At 41.0% G+C, this 20,592-nt stretch overlaps 1 protein-coding gene across 9 annotated transcripts in view; it reads right to left on the bottom strand.

Annotated features, from left to right (window-relative positions):
• The window catches only part of Ccdc170 (coiled-coil domain containing 170), a 149,955-nt gene that overhangs the window by 18,919 nt on the left and 110,444 nt on the right, over window positions 1-20,592 (bottom strand). The window contains exon 12 of one of the 9 annotated variants that reach the window (XM_087650889.1): window positions 10,610-14,093. The exons of 7 other annotated variants lie outside the window; for them this stretch is intronic. The gene's annotated coding sequence lies outside the window, so the exon portion shown is untranslated. Of the gene's footprint in view, window positions 1-10,609; window positions 14,094-20,592 lie in introns of those variants that run through there. One more of the 9 variants, XM_087650902.1, reaches the window with a different exon arrangement.

Raw genomic sequence — 20,592 nt, 5'->3', positions numbered from 1 at the left:
CCCATGGGAGGGAGAGCTAAGCCTTCAGAGGGGCAGACATTTCTGGGAAGCCTGAAGACACTACACTCTGCCCACATTTCTGACTGCAGAGGAAAACACCTAATGCCATCTGGGACCCCGGTGCACGGGGGCTCTGGGAAAAGGCAGCAGAGGCCCTCCTGGTTGCCTCCCTCATGGAGAGCTCAAAAGCAGAACCCCACGAGCAACCTGAGCCGCAGAATCACAGGTAAGACCAACTTTTCTGCTCCAAGCAACCTGCCTGGTGGACTCAGGACACAGGCCCGCAGGAAGAGCTGAAGACCAGTAGACAGGAAAGACTACACGCCCGAAAGCAGAACACTCTGTTCCCATAACTAGCCAAAAGAAAACAGGAAAACAGGTCTACAGCACTCCTGACACACAGGCCTATAGGACAGTCTAGTCACTGTCAGAAATAGCAGAACAAGGTAACACCAGAGACAACCTGATGTCGAGAGGCAAGCACAAGAAACCAAGCAACAGAAATGAAGACTACATGACATCATCGGAGCGCAATTCTCCCACCAAAGCAAACACTGAATATCCAAACACACCAGAAAAGCAAAATCTAGATTTAAAATAACATTTGATCATGATGCTGGAGGACTTCAAGAAAGACATGAAGAACTCCCTTAGAGAAATGCAAGAAAACATAAATAAACAAGTAAAAGCCTATAGAGAGGAATCACAAAAATCCCTGAAAGAATTCCAGGAAAACACAATCAAACAAGTGAAGGAATTAAAAATGGAAATAGAAGCAATAAAGAAAGGACACAGGGAAACAACCCTGGATATAGAAAACCAAAGGAAGAGACAAGGAGCCGTAGATACAAGCATCAGCAACAGAATAAAAGAAATAGAAGAGAGAATATCAGGAGCAGAAGATTCCATAGAAATCATCGACACAATGGTCAAAGATAATGTTAAAAGGAAAAAACTACTTGTCCAAAACATACAGGAATCCAGGACTCAATGAGAAGATCAAACCTAAGGATAATAGGTATAGAAGAGAGTGAAAACTCGCAGCTCAAAGGACCAGTAAATATCTTCAAAAAAATCATAGAAGAAAACTCCCCTAACCTAAAGAAAGAGATGCCCATAAACATACAAAAAGCCTACAGAACTCCAAATAGATTGGATCAGAAAAGAAACTCCTCCTGTCACATAATAGTCAAAACAAAGAAAGAATATTAAAAGCAGTAAGGGAGGAAGGTCAAATAACATATAAAGGCAGACCTATCAGAAACACACCAGACTTCTCACCAGAGACTATGAAAGCCAGAAGATCCTGGACAGATGTCATACAGACCCTAAGAGAACACAACTGCCAGCCCAGGTTACTGTATCCAGCAAAACTCTCAATTAACATACATGGATAAACCAAGATATTCCATGACAAAACCAAATTTACACAATATCTTTCTACAAATCCAGTGCTACAAAGGATAATAAATGGTAAAGCCCAACATAAGGAGGCAAGCTACACCCTAGAAAAAGCAAGAAACTAATCGTCTTGGCAACAAAACAAAGAGAAGAAAAGCACACAAACATAATCTCACTTCCAAAGATGAATATAACAGGAAGCAATAATCACTATTCCTTAATATCTCTCAACATCAATGGCCTCAACTCCCCAATAAAAAGACATAGATTAACAAACTGGATACACAATGAGGACCCTGGATTCTGCTGCCTACAGGAAACACACCTCAGAGACAAAGACAGACACTACCTCAGAGTGAAAGGCTGGAAAACAGCTTTCCAAGCAAATGGTCAGAACAAGCAAGCTGTAGTAGCCATTCTAATATCGAATAAAATCGACTTTCAACTAAAAGTCATCAAAAAAGATAAGGAAGGACAATTCATATTCATCAAAGGAAAAATCCACCAAGATGAACTCTCAATCCTAAATAACTATGCTCCAAATACAAGGGCACCTACATACATAAAAGAAACCTTACTAAAGCTCAAAACACACATTGCACAATAATAGTAGGAGATTTCAACATCCTACTCTCATCAATGGACAGATCATGGAAACAGAAATTGAACAGAGACATTAGACAGATTAAGAGAAGTCATGAACCAAATGGACTTAACAGTTATTTATAGAACATTCTATCCTAAAACAAACGGATATACCTTCTTCTCACCACCTCATGGTACTTTCTCCAAAATTGACCATATAATTGGTCATAAAACAGGCCTCAACAAATACAGAAAGATAGAAATAATCCCATGCGTCCTATCAGACCACCACGGGCTAAACATGGTCTTCAATAACAAAAAGGAGAGAATGTTCACATATACATGGAAGTTGAACAATGCTCTACTCAATGATAACCTGGTCAAGGAAGAAATAAAGAAAGAAATTAAAGACTTTTTAGAATTTAATGAAAATGAAGGTACAACATACCCAAATTTATGGGACACAATGAAAGCTATGCTAAGAGGAAAACACATAGCTCTGAGTGGCTGCAGAAAGAAACAGGAGAAAGCCTACACCAGCAGCTTGACAGCACACCTAAAAGCTCTAGAACAGAAAGAAACAAATACACCCAGGAGTAATAGAAGGCAGGAAATAATCAAACTCAGAGCTGAAATCAACCAAGTAGAAACAAAAAGGACTATACAAAGAATCAACAGAACCAAAAGTTGGTTCTTTGAGAAAATCAACAAGATGCATAAACCCTTAGCCACACTAATCAGAGGACACAGAGAGTGTGTCCAAATGAACAAAATCAGAAACAAAAAGGGAGAGATAACTACAGAATCACAGGAAATTCAAAAAATCATCAGATCCTAAGGCAAAAGCCTCTAATCAACAAAACTTGAAAATCTGCAGGAAATGGACAATTTCCTAGACAGATACCAGGTACCGAAGTTAAATCAGGAACAGATAAACCAGTTAAACAACCCCATAACTCCTAAGGAAATAGAAGCAGTCATTAAAGGTCTCCCAACCAAAAAGAGCCCAGGTCCAGACGGGTTTAGTGCAGAATTCTATCAGACCTTCATAGAAGACCTCATACTAATACTATCCAAACTATTCCACAAAATTGAAACAGATGGAGCACTACCGAATTCCTTCTATGAAGCCACAATTACTCTTATACCTAAACCACACAAAGACACAACAAAGAAAGAGAACTTCAGACCAATTTCCCTTATGAATATCGACGCAAAAATACTCAATAAAATTTTGGCAAACCGAATCCAAGAGTACATCAAAACAATCATCCACCATGATCAAGTAGGCTTCATCCCAGGCATGCAGGGATGGTTTAATATACGGAAAACCATCAATGTGATCCATTATATAAACAAACTGAAAGAACAAAACCACATGATCATTTCATTAGATGCTGAGAAAGCATTTGACAAAATTCAACACCCCTTCATGATAAAAGTCCTGGAAAGAATAGGAATTCAAGGCCCATACCTAAACATAGTAAAAGCCATATACAGCAAACCAGTTGCTAACATTAAACTAAATGGAGAGAAACTTGAAGCAATCCCACTAAAATCAGGGACTAGACAAGGCTGCCCACTCTCTCCCTACTTATTCAATATAGTTCTTGAAGTTCTAGCCAGAGCAATCAGACAACAAAAGGAGGTCAAGGGGATACAGATTGGAAAAGAAGTAAAAATATCACTATTTGCAGATGATATGATAGTATATTTAAGTGATCCCAAAAGTTCCACCAGAGAACTACTAAAGCTGAGAGACAACTTCAGCAAAGTGGCTGGGTATAAAATTAACTCAAATAAATCAGTAGCCTTCCTCTACACAAAAGAGAAACAAGCCGAGAAAGAAATTAGGGAAACGACACCCTTCATAATAGACCCAAATAATATAAAGTACCTCGGTGTGACTTTAACCAAGCAAGTAAAAGATCTGTACAATAATAACTTCAAGACTCTGAAGAAAGAAATTGAAGAAGACCTCAGAAGATGGAAAGATCTCTCATGCTCATGGATTGGCAGGATTAATATAGTAAAAATGGCCATTTTACCAAAAGCAAACTACAGATTCAATGCAATCCCCATCAAAATACCAATCCAATTCTTCAGAGAGTTAGACAGAACAATTTGCAAATTCATCTGGAATAACAAAAAACCCAGGATAGCTAAAACTATCCTCAACAATAAAAGGACTTCCAGGGGAATCACTATCCCTGAACTCAAGCAGTATTACAGAGCAATAGTGATAAAAACCGCATGGTATTCGTACAGAGACAGACAGATAGACCAGTGGAATAGAACTGAAGACCCAGAAATGAACCCACACACCTATGGTCACTTGATTTTTGACAAAGAAGCCAAAACCATCCAATGGAAAAAAGATAGCATTTTCAGCAAATGGTGCTGGTTCAACTGGAGGTCAGCATGTAGAAGAATGCAGATCGATCCATGCTTATCACCCTGTACAAAGCTTAAGTCCAAGTGGATCAAGGACCTCCACATCAAACCAGATACACTCAAACTAATACAAGAAAAAGTGGGGAAGCATCTAGAACACATGGGCACTGGAGAAAATTTCCTGAACAAAACACCAATGGCTTATGCTCTAAGATCAAGAATCGACAAATGGGATCTCATAAAACTGCAAAGCTTCTGTAAGGCAAAGGACACTGTTGTTAGAACAAAACGACAACCAACAGACTGGGTAAAGATCTTTACCAATCCTAAAACAGAAAGAGGGCTTATATCCAAAGTATACAAAGAACTCAAGAAGTTAGACTGTAGGGAGACAAATAACTCTATTAAAAAAATGGGGTTCAGAGCTAAACAAAGAATCCACAGCTGAGGAATGCTGAAGGACTGAGAAACACCTAAAGAAATGTTCAACATCCTTAATCATAAGGGAAATGCAAATCAAAACAACCCTGAGATTTCACCTCACACCAGTGAGAATGGCTAAGATCAAAAACTCAGGTGACAGCAAATGCTGGCGAGGATGTGGAGAAAGAGGAACACTCCTCCATTGTTGGTGGGATTGCAGACTGGTACAACCACTCTGGAAATCTGTCTGGAGGTTCCTCAGAAAATTGGACATTGAACTACCTGAGGACCCAGCTATACCACTCTTGGGAATATACCCAAAAGATGCCCCAACATATAACAAAGACACATGCTCCACTATGTTTATAGCAGCCTTATTTATAATAGCCAGAAGCTGGAAAGAACCCAGATGCCCTTCAACAGAGGAATGGACACAGAAAATGTGGTACATCTACACAATGGAATATTACTCAGCTATCAAAAACAATGACTTTATGAAATTCGTAGGCAAATGGAGGGAACTGGAAAATATCATCCTGAGTGAGGTAACCCAATCACAGAAAAACACACGTGGTATGCACTCATTGATAAGTGGCTATTAGCCCAAATGCTTGAATTACCCTAGATGCCTAGAACAAATGAAACTCAAGACGGATGATCAAAATGTGAATGCTTCACTCCTTCTTTAAAAGGGGAACAAGAATACCCTTGGCAGGGAATAGAGAGGCAAAGATTAAAACAGAGGCAGAAGGAACACCCATTCAGAGCCTGCCCCACATGTGGCCCATACATCTACAGCCATCCAATTAGACAAGATGGATGAAGCAAAGAAGTGCAGGCCGACAGGAGCCGGATGTAGATCGCTCCTGAAAGACACAGCCAGAATACAGCAAATACAGAGGCGAATGCCAGCAGCAAACCACTGAACTGAGAATAGGACCCCCGTTGAAGGAATCAGAGAAAGAACTGGAAGAGCTTGAAGGGGCTGGAGACCCCATATGTACAACAATGCCAACCAACCAGAGCTTCCAGGGACTAAGCCACTACCTGAAGACTATACATGGACTGACCCTGGACTCTGACCTCATAGGTAGCAATGCATATCCTAGTAAGAGCACCAGTGGAATGGGAAGCCCTGGTTCCTGCCAAGACTGAACCCCCAGTGAACTAGATTGCTGGGGAGAGGGCGGCAATGGGGGGAGGATGGGGAGGGGAACACCCATAAGGAAGGGGAGGGGGAGGGGGATGTTTGCCCGGAAACCGGGAAAGGGAATAACACTGGAAATGTATATAAGAAATACTCAAGTTAAAAAAAATAAAAAAATAAAATAAAGTTGGAAAAAATAAAAAATTTTAAAAAAGAATAGATATGGAGTATTAGGGGACATCATTTTAGCAAGATTAGTAAACAGTACTCCTGGATATGCACTGTATGACCAATGATCTATCACATACATCTTAAATTTAGCCTCAGAAACATGGGAAGAAAAAGCAATTTCTGAATCCTTGAGTATTTCTCTCAAATATTTCTCATCTACTTGAGAAAAAGTATCTAGAGACACTAAAAAGATAAACTGAACAGTTTAGTTACAGAAGTTGGCTCTCTTCAGCCTACCCATCACCCCATCATCAGGACCAGCAGCATATGTGTATGGGGCACGTTTCCCCCAGAGACTGCAACATAGGGTTCACTTGTGTTCAGGGCTATGGAGTAATGCTTACCTTTCTTGCATGGTTAAACTCTAACTGGGGAAGGGAGTAGTGAGATGGCTCAGTGAATAAAGTGCTTGCAACCAAACCTGAAGACATGAGTTCAATTCCTGGAACCCACATGGTAGAAGAAAAGAAACAATATTTACAGAGAGAGAGAGAGAGAGAGAGAGAGAGAGAGAGAGAGAGAGAGATAACTTTTTAATTGTATAAAAACATCTAATTGATTTATTATATGTGAGTACATTGTCTCTGTCTTCAGACACACCAGAAGAGGGCATCAGAACCCATTACAGATGGTTGTGAGCCACCATGTGGTTGCTGGGAATTGAACTTGGAACCTCTGGATGAGCAGTCAGTGCTCTCAACCTCTGAGACATCTCTCCAGCCCTGACAGTAGATGTTAATATGAAAAAAACCTATATATTTAACCATTTTTACATACAAAAAGGAAGAGAAATTGTATCTGATTCTTCTTTAAACTGAATGAACAATTTTTTAAAGCTGGGTATATATTAATATATCTATAATAACACTTACAGTTCACTTAGGTGATTCACACCTGGTCCTTCACGTTTGTGGCAGATTTGGAAGAAGGAATTATATACCTTTAAACTAAGGATAGGAAAACCTTCCCACAAGAAGTTAGTCAACAGACCAACAAGTGACTGTGCAGGTAAAAGCCCTCGTCACCAAGCTTGAGGCCCTGAGTTCCTAGAGACCCACATGGTAGAAGGAAAACCTGACCTCTGAGAGTGTTTATTTGTCCTACACATGAACCATACATATGCTCATAGACACAGACACAAATAATTTCAAAACTGGTCAATGACTCAGAAAATTATACAAAATATTTAATAAGAAAGCAAATTGTCAATGTACATGTTAGATGAGTAAGCCATGTTAGTGCAGGGTCATACCTCCATGACCCACCAGGGTGTGAGGAGCTTCCTTTGCTCACCCTTTGCTCACTCGCCACGCCTTCCCGTCTGGACACAGATGCTGGGGCAGTAGTATCATCCAACAGTAAAGCTTAAGAAGAACTTTGCCCCGTCAAGACCAGTTTTGCTTACCAGATTATGCAAAATATTTTTCACCCCAACTATTTACCTTCACAGCAGATTGAAATTTGATATACTATAATGCACAGTGCTCAAATTTTTATTTTTAGAAGTTAATCCTTTTCAAAGGTGCCCAGTTTAACCAATTTCCCTCTTTGCAGTTGTGCTATGGAGACTTTGACATTTGCCTAGAATCGGATGTATAGGTTAAAAACTACTTCAAGGTCTCACACATTAAATTTATTGGCAGTTACAGGATCTAAAATCTGAGTTTTCAGAGAGAGGGATGTATTACCTGAAGATACAAGGAAAATTAGGATAAATAAACAAAAATATGCTCCCTGTGTATAAGATGTAGTCTGGCAAGACTACTGAATTCTGTTTTCTGGCTGTCATCACCTCAGAAACTAAAACTTCTCTTAATCTGAAAGGTGTGAGATCAAAGATTAGAATATCTGAAAACCCACTGATCAAGCATCAAGTATGTGAAAAACATTAACCATTCCCCCCAATAAATACAACACATCCATTCCCCCAATAAATACAACACATCCAGCCCCCCAATAAATACAACACATCCAGCCCCCCCCCAATAAATACAACACCTCCATTCCTGGGCATCAGTTTGTAAGACAGGAATTCTACCATGTGTGATTTTAAACTGATTACATTCATTTATAGCAACTAAAATAATAGATTGGCTAAGGTAGACTCAAATTAAAACGTAATTCCTTTGAGCCCTAGAGAAGACAATTTCCCAATCAAGCAGGTTATAAAGAGAGACTGGAGCTATGAATGTATTTATCAGACTGCTTGGAACCTTAGAGAAAGCCGGCTAACCACAATACAGATGGTGGACAAAGCTTTCAGTTTCCTTAAGGACTGAAAACACTCTTGGGAGAGTCGTTCCTGCTTTTGGATACATTTTATTTACTTAAAGAAAGCTCAGACCTGCACTCTCAGAAACCGTTGGTAATTTCTCTCAACGGAGCAAGCAAGTTCTGCACCAGGACATGCGACAGCTGCCTGTGTCTGTGGTGGTAACGTGCTTCTCACCCGAGCCTGGACCTGAAGAGCAAATGTATATGGAAGGCTAGAGAGAGGGCCTAGTGATTAAGGGTGGGGTTGCTCTTCTAGAAAGCCAAAGTTACGTTCCCAGCACCCATGAAGGGAAGTTCATAATAACTCCAGCTCCAGAGGCTTGAACCCACTGTTCTAGCCTCTGTGGACATCATTACACATGTAGCATTTACACAGATGCACAGGCATACATAGTATTAAAAATAAAACCAAACCTATATTTAGAAAGGTGGTCCTAAAGCACTGAGGAATAGAAGGTTATAAAGCCCTTGAAGCTTGTCTTGAGCTGGTAATAATAGCTCAGTGGTGGAATATGTAAGCTAGCACATGCAAGGCTCAAGATCTGACCCCCAGAAATGAAAGGGATGGGTAAGTCTAACCCGAAACTGAAACATGTGATCAAAAGTCTAGCAAAAGATTTATAAAGTATGAAATACTAAAGCATAATTGTGGCGGCTTGAATATGCTTGGCCTAGAGGTGTGACCTTGTTAGAGGAAATGTGTCACTGTGGGGATGGGCTTTGAGGTCCCATGCTCAGGCTCCACTCACGGTGGAAGAAACTCTCCTCCTGGCTGCCTTCAGACCATGTGTAGATAGAACTCTTGACTCTTCCAGTACTCTGCCTTCTTGGACACTGTCATGTTTCCCATCACAATAAACTGAATCTCTAAGACTGTAAGCCAGCCCCTATCAAATGTTTGCCTTTATAAGAGTTGCTTTGGTCATGGTGTCTCTTCACAGCATGAAACTCTAAGACAATAAATAATAAGCATTATTTTAGGTCTTACCAGTTGTTCATCAAAAGAATTGTAAATTATTCAGACTGTATGCAGTCAGTTTTAAAGTATTATTGATGGTATGAGAAACAACAACACAGCAATAGCCAGAAAAGCAGAAGCTCTTGTTTGATTGCTTATTCATTCACTCAAGACAGGGTTTCTCTGTGTAGCTCTGGCTGTCCTGAAACTCACTCTGCAGACCAGGCTGACATCAAACTCAGAGATCCGCCTGCTTCTGCCTCACTAGCGCAGGGATTAAAAGCGTGTGCCGCCACCGCCCAACTTTTGGTTTTTTGGTTTGGTTAGGTTTGGTTTGGGTTTTGGTTTTGGCTTTGGTTTTGACTTCGGTTTTGTTTTTTTACTTTTGACTTTGGCTTGGTTTTGGTTTTTAGAGAAGTGGAAGTTCTTATGAGCTTTGTGACCACACAAGTTTGGCTGCATCTTAAATTGTAAAAAAGCCAAGAAGTCTTTCATAAGGAGCTGAACAGGCAGCCAGCAGTTAAGAGCAACTGTTGCACTTACAGAGGAATTGAATTTGGTCCCAGCATCCACATAGTGGTTCACAATCATCCTTAGCACCCATTCTGGGGAACCCAATTACGTCTTCTGACCTCTGCAGATGGCAGTATGCATAAGGTATACATACCCACATGCAGGCAAGATGTTTATAAATATAAATTATAAGTAATTTTAAGACATTACAAATGAAACGGAGCTTTCCTATCTCCTGTACAGTTTAGAATAATATAATCAAAACCTAACACTAAAGAATATGAATAATCCAGGTGTCTACATAGCAGGAAGAGATAGCACGCAATGGAGATCCTTGAGAATATAGAACGTTATAGGTTCAGAAACCTAACAGGGTAAAGGCCATTGCAATCCCAAGCAGAGGTCTCTAAATTGAAATCTTTTAGAAGAGCAATCACATGAAATAGCCCATCTCTAATTGAAGAGACATAGGAAAAAGGGAGCCCACTGGAAGTTATATTAGTAACAGTCCAACAATGCGAAGTGCAAGCTTCTCAGAAGCCCAAACATATTCAGTAGCCTGGCATATGATAAGGATTGTGCTTGAAGTCAATGGGGGAAAAGCAATTCAAACATTGCTTTCAAGAAATGTATTTGAAAAGGGAACTGGGTTGAAACAATAAAGTCGAATCTGCACATAATAAGAACTTAAGTCAATTTTAATGAAAAGATAAAGTAGCAGAAGAAAATTAAACATAACATTAAACAGAAAGCAATTTTTCCAAGGAGAATCTGCATAGGAAAATGCTGACATATAGCAGCTGCCACATCTTTTGTGTGTGAGACTTCAATTCATGCATGAGTCTTTTTATGGGCTCTCAAAATGCTTAATCTCTACATGAATGGTAGGAAGAGGGAAGGGAAAGAGGGAAGGCGGGAGAAAGGGAGAGGGAGGAGGAAAGGGCAGAGGTAAAGATAGAGTAAGGGAAGAATGTAAATCTGAATTCCAATCCTCTTTCCCCACACAGAAAGGCTGGCTAAGCACGATGCAACAAAATAGGAATCTCTCTGCTGGTACGTAACAGGCTAATGATGATGTAATCAAGAGGCTGAGGAAGATGAAGAAACCAAGATCAGGACACTAGTAGTTAAGAGTGTGTGCTGCTCAATGGAATATTACTCAGCTATCAAAAACAATGACTTTATGAAATTCATAGGCAAATGGAGGGAATTGGAAAATATCATCCTGAGTGAGGTAACCCAATCACAGAAAAACACACATGGTATGCACTCATTGATAAGTGGCTATTAGCACAAATGCTCAAATTACCCTAGATGCACAGAACACATGAAACTCAAAACGGATGATCAAAATGCGAATGCTTCACTCCTTCTTTAAAAGGGGAACAAGAATATCCTTGGCAGGGAATAGGGAGGCAAAGATTAAAACAGAGGCAGAAGGAACACCCATTCAGAGCCTGCCCCACATGTGGCCCATACATATACAGCCACCAAACTAGATAAAATGGATGAAGCAAAGTAGTGCAGGCGGACAGGAGCCGGATGTAGATCTCTCCTGAGAGACACAGCCAGAATACAGCAAATACATAGGTGAATGCCAGCAGCAAACCACTGAACTGAGAACAGGACCCCTGTTGAAGGAATCAGAGAAAGGACTGGAAGAGCTTGAAGGGGCTCGTGACCCCTTATAAACAACAATGCCAACCAACCAGAGCTTCCAGGGACTAAGCCACTACCCAAAGACTATACATGGACTGACCCTGGGCTCCAACCTCATAGGTAGCAATGAATATCCTAGTAAGAGTACCAGTGTAAGGAGAAGCCCTTGGTCCTGCCAAGACTGAACCCCCAGTGAACGTGATTGTTGGGGGGAGGGCGGTAATGGGGGGAGGATGGGGAGGGGAACACTCATATAGAAGGGGAGGGGGAAGGGTTAGGAGTATGTTGGCCCGGAAACTGGGAAAGGGAATAACATTCGAAATGTAAATAAGAAATACTCAAGTTAATAAAGAGAAAAAGAGTGTGTGCTGCTCTTGCACAGGACCCAACTCCTGAAAGTTCAGCTCTAAGGTATCTGGTGACATCTTCTTGAGTCTGAACCACCTTCAGTCATGTGTGCATATCCACACAGACGTACATGTAACTTAAAAATAAATTTTTGAAAGAAAGATTCAAGACCAAGCTAGGCTCTAAAGCAAGATGCTATCTCAGAAACAAATAAAAATTATTTTAAAAAAAACAATTAATGAAATCTGAGCACAGAAAAGGCTGGGGCAGGAGGACTGGTACATAGTAAGGACAGCTTGGGCTATTGAATGAGACAGAAAAGGAAAAAGGGGGAAAGGGAAAGAGGGAGAAAAAAAGGAGAGGGGGGGAGGGATGGAGGAGGTGGAGGTGGAGGAGGAAGAGGAGGAGGACAGAGGGAGAAAGAGAGAGGAATGAAGGGAAAGGAAATGACCCCAAAATAATCCTCCACCAAAGATATCTCTCTCTCTGTCTCTCTCTCTCTGTCTCTCTCTCTCTGTCTCTCTCTCTGTCTCTCTCTCTCTCTCTCTCTCTCTCTCTCTCTCTGTCTCTCGCTAATAGTTGTATTTGGATGAGAAAATGAAATAAAGATGGTGAAGAAAATTTTTAGCTTTACCTGATTTTTTTTGTTAATGCTCTCAGGTAGAATCTGTTCATATACTGTTTATTAAATCTATATATTTCAATTCAAGGTGTAGTCATTTTTCTTTTTCTTCATGAGCTAATGGGCCATATTGGGCCTTATGAACACTAGGCATGCATTACCTAGGCAACATCTAAAAACACCTTGGAGGACCAAGTTTACATTGGTAAACACACACACACACACACACACACAAGAAAACGGGCTTTCTTAAGAATCCACAGAACAGCTAGTTCCAAAAAATTGACAATAGATAAGAGAGATCTTATTCTGGATAGACAGGAAGGAGAGTAAGGTAAACAGACAGATACATGTGTGGGTGGGTGAATGAACAGAGGAAGGAAGAGGGCCTAGATGGGTGAACAAACATGATAGGCTTTGTCTCTATGTGTTAAAATGTGCATCACACATTGGCAATGACCGGTGGAACCCACACTAAGCACCAGCTAAGAAAGCTCACTGTTTGGTTTTTTTTTTTTACAACAGGCTTACAGAGGCTCTTAGCCAGCTGTTTGAGGAGTTGTGTGAGCTACACTTTCACTCAAAACACAGCCAGTGTTTCTGCCCTGGAGATGCACACTCAGGTTCAGCATTCTGTGGAGATCGATCCTACAACAGAGGGATCTGATTTTTATTAATGTTTTAGGTTAGCATGCAATATAGTATGTCCCATAAACACGTCATTATGGTCTGCAGCTCTTTCCTCTCCCCACAAGGCTCCCACCTGCTCCCTCTGGCTGGCTCCTTTCCTTCACTGAGATAACCCCACTCCCATCTCCCACTTTCTTAACATATTACCCATTACTTTCTTTTTCCATGTTCCCTAAAGTCCCCTCTTGTGATCCCCTTTTAGATGCACAAACATACACACAACATAATTTAAGCTAAGTTCCACTTATAAGAGAAAACATCATATGTGTCTTTCTGTCTGACTTACTTCACTTAACACAACGATTTTCCATTGCATCCATTTTCTTGAAAACACTGTGCCTTCCTCTTCCTTTAAAACTCTTGATGAACATCTAGGCTGGCTCTACTTTCTGACTATTGTGAATAGTTGAGCATGAGTCTTCTCACCAAGGCCTTAGGCTAGTTCTCCACTTAAGCAACCTTACTTTCTAGATACTCATTTTCAGTCACTAACGTAATTTGTTAATGTCCATCTGTCTTGAGAGTTCTCCAGTGAGGTCTTTTAGCTATGAGCTGCACCATAAGTCTCAAGAGTCCATGTTTAGACTTCTTCTAAAAGCATTAATAACTCACATGATTAATATCTTGTCTCTGTAGCAGGCTCTCCCCACATCAGACCATGGAACCAACTGAGGCCAGGATTTAGCAGTAACAAGAGAAACAATGTTTTCTGACTGTTGGTAGTGTATATCACTATAGACCAAACACAAAGAGCCCGCAGGAGACATGAGTCCCAGAAGCTGGTGTCTCAGATGTCTTGCTTGGTTAGGACCGGGATGGACAAGAGGATTCCTTCTGAAGACGATCACCTAGAATGAAAGCCAATGTCACAGTCTCGGGCCTCTACTCCCCCATGCCATGAGCATGGTCAGATATGTTTGCTTCACAAAAAAACTTAGGTTCATGTGTCTTTGTCCTACATCTACCTATGATACAGACAGAAAATGTCATCAAAACCATTTTATCCCAAGAGGCCCTGTGCCAAGTGCTCTTCAGTGCTGCTAACATCAAATTATTTCTAACCCAGAATCTGATTTCTAGGGATTAGGCTGTCTCCTCTGGAGAAGGCTGGCATTGGCTCCTGCAAACACAACTTTACTGTTCGTGAATCACGTTGAGTTTATTGAGATTATGGAGACAAACTAGTTGAACACCTCCCAGGCACTGTGTCCCCATGTACAATTTGACAACTATTTGCGTGATGTTAGGAAACTTAGAAATGGGAAGAATGTGTGAAGGGAAGAAATGATAGAGAAGGAACACGTGATCTTAGGACAATTAAACTACTCCTTATGGACTACTATGGTGGATATATGCATATGTGGAGAGTAAAGCTGTGGGGCAAAACAAATGGTTTTCTCTTAAGTTACTTCCCTCAGGCATTTTGTCACAGCAACAGGAACAGCAGACATATGGGGTATGTGAGAATATCTGTACAGATCACTTGGGTTTGTTGGTGTTGTTTTTATTGTTGTTGTTGTTGTTGTTGTTGTTTTAATGATTCCAGAACCACTCCCAAAAAGTGTGCTACTTAAAACCTAAATAGATCTTCATTTTGCATTCCTGCCCTCTCTGGCACGAATTACATGTATTTCCCCATGAAGTTTCTCATCCTTTCCAATGCCCTGCCTTCATTCAAACACAGCGGACGAAAGGCCATTCAAAAAAGAGAAATTGAGTCAGAGAATACAGCAGCATTGGTCCATGTGATGAATAATGTGTGTGTGTCTTGTGTCACACTTCAGAGCTCTGTAGCCAAAAAGCAGAGTAGCCATATCTACTCAAACACAATTGTCTCCCAGATGCCTAGTCAAGTGCTCAAAGTTCTCTTAAAATAACCCAAAGCTCTCCCCAACTCATCTTACCAACCACACATTTTAGGAAAACAACATTTAGGGTGCAAATGATAACTGACATTTTCCAAATGAAATACCGGCTTCTAAAAATATAAACTGTTTTTCTAGTACACACTATTCTGCTGGCAAATGGAAACATGGATACAGTTATTACAGGAGGTGGTTGGTGTTCCTGTCTTTGAGTGATTGGTGTTTTGTTTTCCTTTCTTCTACAAGCCACAGTGCTTTCTCTTCAGGAAAGCACTCAGGTGTCTTCGGATGGATCTCAATCACAAGAAGAGTGAGCTTAGGCTCTTTGAAATCTCTTTCCCTAGTCTCCACCCTCCATCTGCCCATTTACGCAAGGGACAATTAGCACAGTTCTGCTGCAAGGTTAGGTCTCACTATCTTATGACAGAGCGTGTTTCAGTTGTTAACTGCTACTCAGCAACACCACCACCCCCCAAAAATTGAGGAACTTAAAAGTACAACACCTTATTATTTCCCATGGGTCTGTGGGTTAATTTGGCAGCTCTGATCATAACCAGAATGCTTTGGTGGTTAAATTTAGCTGGAAAATGCACTCATGATTGAACTCAACTGTAACATTGGCTGGGCTGGCCTCACTGTGCAAATGAACTTAGGGTGCTTTTCCAAAAGAGAGAGAGAGAGAGAGAGAGAGAGAGAGAGAGAGAGAGAGAGAGAGAGAGAGAAGCTTTCTTTGCCTTTCCTGTAAGATATCTAGGTTCAAAGAAGGTGAGATCCAGGACACAATTGATAACCAGGTCTCTGCTTATCAACCAGTGTCCCATGGTCCAAAGCAAGTTAAGTAACAAAAATGAGTGTGGGCTGGAAAAGGTTATGTTACCAATACCAGGACATCCCTGTGGGCCATGGTTATACAGCATTTCCTCCTAACTGAAACACTTCGTCCTGGAGGTAAGCTGAGGAAGTAAAGAAACCTCACGAGGCCCAGGAAGTTCCTAGAATCGATACAACTTCATGTTTATATAAACAGTAACCGCTGCTAAGGAAAAGTCTCTGACAAGTGAGTTCCTGAGAGATATGAGAAGCTCAAGAGTCATTAAGCATGAGAGGGTGGGCTTTTTCCACAGCCTTTGAGCTCCTGTAAGCAACACCCATCCATACTCCTTGAACATGTAAAACTCATTAATACTTGTAAAATTTAACAAACCCAAAAGTCACTAACTAGACTTGAGTAGAATGCTGTCTTTTGTTTGACATCAGTGCCCTGTGTAAGGTGAGTAGAATTTCTTTCATATCTCCCCAAGAAAAGCCAAACAACTATCTACCTAATAGTCTGCCACAAAGAGCAGAAAGAGTCAGTGGACAGTGATTGAATTTATTAGTGAGGTCATGAAATATAAACCATGATGATTGTACATCTGGGTGGCCTGAAAATCATACCTAATAAATATCTGGAAATAGCTCTTTTGGGTCTTGGCTCCAAGGATATCAACAAAAAGAAGAAACAACCATTGTGCTAAAGAAGGCTGTAGTTATGTGCAGCCAATTCACTGCATGAACAGTGCCTGATGTGTGCCCAAGTACGAGGCCACTAAGAAGTTTGTCATTCTACAGCAAATGCTGGCAAGGATGTGGAGAAAGAGGAACACTCCTCCATTGTTGGTGGGATTGCAGACTGGTACAACCATTCTGGAAATCAGTCTGGAGGATCCTCAGAAAATTGGACATTGAACTACCTGAGAACCCAGCTATACCTCTCTTAGGCATATACCCACAAGATGCCCCAACATATAACAAAGACACGTGCTCCACTATGTTCATAGCAGCCTTATTTATAATAGCCAGAATCTGGAAAGAACCCAGATGCCCTTCAACAGAGGAATGGATACAGAAAATGTGGTACATCTACACAATGGAATATTACTCAGCTATCAAAAACAATGACTTTATGAAATTCATAGGCAAATGGTTGGAACTGGAAAATATCATCCTAAGTGAGGTAACCCAATCACAGAAAAACACACATGGTATGCACTCATTGATAAGTGGCTATTAGCACAAATGCTTGAATTACCCTAGATGCACAGAACACATGAAACTCAAGACGGATGATCAAAATGCGAATGCTTCACTCCTTCTTTAAAAGGGGAACAAGAATATCCTTGGCAGGGAATAGGGAGGCAAAGATTAAAACAGAGGCAGAAGGAACACCCATTCAGAGCCTGCCCCACATGTGGCCCATACATATACAGCCACCCAATTAGACAAGATGGATGAAGCAAAGAAGTGCAGGCCGACAGGAACCAGATATAGATCTCTCCTGAGAGACACAGCCAGAATACAGCAAATACATAGGCGAATGCCAGCAGCAAACCACTGAACTAAGAACAGGACCCCCGTTGAAGGAATCAGAGAAAGGACTGAAAGAGCTTAAAGGGGCTTGAGACTCCATATGAACAATGCCAACCAACCAGAGCTTCCAGGGACTAAGCCACTACCCAAAGACTATACATGGACTGACCCTGGGCTCCACCCTCATAGGTAGCAATGAATATCCTAGTAAGAGAACCAATGGAAGGGGAAGCCCTTGGTCCTGCTAAGACTGAACCCCCAGTGAACATGATTGTTGGGGGGAGGGCGGTAATGGGGGGAAGATGGGGAGGGGAACACCCATATAGAAGGGGAGCGGGAGGGGTTAGGGGGATGTTGGCCCGGAAACCAGGAAGGGGAATAACATTCAAAATGTTAATAAGAAATACTCAAGTTAATAAAAAAAATGAAAAAAAAAAAAGATAACCTAAAAAAAAAAAAAAAGAAGAGAGTGAAGACTCCCAACTCAAAGGACCAGTATATATCCCAGGAAGGGGAATAACATTCAAAATGTAAATAAGAAATACTCAAGTTAATAAAGATAAAAAAAGAAGTTTGTCATTCTAAACATTGTGGAAGCCACTGCTGTCAGGGACATATCCGAATCAAGTGTCTTTGATGTTGCATGCTTCCCGAACTATGTCAGGCTACATTACTGCGTGAGCTGTGCCATTCATAACAAGATGATTGGGAATCGATCTCTTGAAGTCTGGAAGGACTGAACACCCACACCAACTGTGATAATCTCAACTGTTAATTAGACTGGACTTCAGAATCACTATGGAGACACACATGTAAGGTGTCTAGAAGGGTGTTTCCAGAAAGGCTTAACAAAAGGAAAGAAACTTATCCTGAATGTGGGTAACCTGATCTATGGGCCGTCTTCCCAGGCTGAGTAAAAGAAGAAAATGAATCCTGTACCAGGATTCACCATTGTCTCCTTCCCGACTATGAATGTCATATGACTGCTGTTTCAGGTTCCTGTCTCCATGTCTTCCCTTCAGTGATGACCTGTATTCTCACACTGTGAACCAAACACACCCTTCCCACCTTAAATTGCTTTTTATTACAATGAGATATATATATTACTTTTTGCAAGTAGCAAAAAGTTAGTGTTGGTTAAAATCATGCAGCTATGATTGCAGAACCTGGTCTGTAAATGTCTATGTCTTCAGACTCCCAAACAAAATGTCCCGACCTGTTATGGCTTGGATATAATTGTTTTCCCAAAAGTCTTGGGTACTGAAGATTTTGTCACCAATAAAGAACAGTTTGCATAGGAAGCTCAGGGAAAGTGGCTGGATCACATGGCCTCTGCTTTCATCAATGGGTTAAACCACTGAATGGAGTCAAAATTGGGAGAAACTATTGGGAGGTTGTGAAGCTGTTGAAGGGTGAGGCCTGGTTAAAGGACATGTATCCCTTGGTGTGCATTTGAGGGGTTTCTTGTCCTGACCATTTCTTGTCCGTTTCCCTCTGCCTCCTGTCCACCATGAGGTGAAGAATTTTATCTAAGACCTTCTGCTATGGTGTTCTGCCTTTCTATGTCCCAGAAACAATGGATCCAGTTGGCGACTGACCTCTGAAGCCATGAGCCACATGAAGGTTTTCTCCTCAAAGTTGATTTTCTCCAGAATTTTGTCAAAAAAATGACAATGGTGATGTGTGGCTTTCAAAACTTGGCTTTAACATCAGGTCGAAGCCAACTGGCCAGCTACCCAGTACACAGATTCAGAAAGAGCTCCTGGCTTTCTTCTTCTTCGAATCACTGAGACCTATGCACAGACTCAATAACCATTCTCATAGAGGGAAGATGCAGGCACTGACCAAGTGAGCGCGCACACACACACACACAGGTTCACACCCACAGGTACTCATGCACACATACTGAGAAATGAGGGTCTTTAAAAACAAGGTGACACACAACATACAAAGTGAATGACTCCAGCATGAGGTCATCCAGTGTGGGAACTAGTACCAGTCACTTCTCACATCTTACATTCTTTGACATTAAAACAAGGCTGATCAGAATGTCTGCCAACTGCCCAATGACTCAGGAGATGATTCATTTTGATAAAGCTTACAAAATGCTCACTGTAGACTCCATCTCATAAATAAGTAATAATTCTCAGTGTTAAGGTTACGATCTAGTGGTTTTTCAGAATTTATCTGGAATCTCTGCCTTTTTCTTGCTAATTTTCCCATCCTCTGAGAGAGGCACATACATGGTTTTATCAACCCTAAAGGTCGTCATTGCCACCTTCTGAGGACACTCAACAGGTCTGTGTAGAGTACACATTAACTTATATACAAGAAAGAATCCAAGAATTATTTCTAAATAAGTTTCTTTGCCTAGGCTAAAACAAAAGTTTGATTTTTAAAAGTGTGCAGCACTGGGGCTGGGGATTTAGCTCAGTGGTAGAGTGCTTACCTAGGAAGTGCAAGGCCCTGGGTTCGGTCCCCAGCTCCGAAAAAAAAGAACCAAAAAAAAAAAAAAAAGTGTGCAGCACTGCCCTCCAAAGTCTTAAATTATAGATTGTATTGATGTTGGTCTGAGCACAACCCCTGTACTGGGGGTAATAGGAACAAATTACATGGGTGAGGAACCCCACTGACCTTAGCTGTTGTATTGTATTTTAATTGTGTTACGTATTTTTACCAAAAGAAGAAAAACATAAGAATAAACACTGAATTAAGAGAAGCATAAATATTGAATATCCTAGTAAGATCACCAGTGTAAGGGGAAGCCCTGGGTCCTGCTAAGACTGAACCCCCAGTGAACATGATTGTTGGGGGGAGGGTGGCAATGGGGGGAGGGTGGGGAGGGGAACACCCATAAAGAAGGGGAGGGGGAGGAGTTAGGGGGATGTTGGCCCGGAAACCGGGAAAGGGAATAACACTCGAAATGTAAATAAGAAATACTCAAGTTAATAAAAAAATAAAGAGAGAGAAGCATAAATACTTGGTAGAATTCTTCATGTATTTTACATTCTTCACATTGCTACAATGCCATGTACGTAACTGGCCATTGCACTCCATTGCAGAGTGAAAGTTTGAGTACCTCCGTCAACTCAGAGGGCATGATCAACAGAAGTAGAATAGAGTGGATGGCTTA

This window comes from Rattus norvegicus, chromosome 1, assembly GCF_021556685.1.
Source record: "Rattus norvegicus strain SHRSP/BbbUtx chromosome 1, alternate assembly SHRSP_T2T, whole genome shotgun sequence".
Classification (NCBI taxonomy): domain Eukaryota; kingdom Metazoa; phylum Chordata; class Mammalia; order Rodentia; family Muridae; genus Rattus; species Rattus norvegicus.
This window is presented reverse-complemented; position numbering and strand designations above follow the sequence as displayed.